Below are 225 nucleotides of genomic sequence, written 5' to 3'. Positions count from 1 at the left end.
GGCCATGGAGGGTCCTCTGACTGGCAGAAGGGAGAGCGGGGCAGTCCTGTGCGAGGTGCCACAGGTAAGCAGTGTGCCTGAAGATTCGTGGTAACACAGTGGAGGAAGGATATGGTCAGGGTGGATAATGGGGTTCCTTTAGAGTGATGGGGGTCCCGACCAGGTTGGGGCCTTGTAAGGCACCCCAGCCTTGGATGGGTATGGGGGCCAGAACAGTTGGTTTGT

This window comes from Neopelma chrysocephalum, unplaced genomic scaffold (genome assembly GCF_003984885.1).
Source record: "Neopelma chrysocephalum unplaced genomic scaffold, ASM398488v2 Primary Assembly neopelma1_96511, whole genome shotgun sequence".
Classification (NCBI taxonomy): Eukaryota; Metazoa; Chordata; class Aves; order Passeriformes; family Pipridae; genus Neopelma; species Neopelma chrysocephalum.
The sequence above is the reverse complement of the archived record's forward strand: the minus strand, read 5'-3'. Positions refer to the sequence as shown.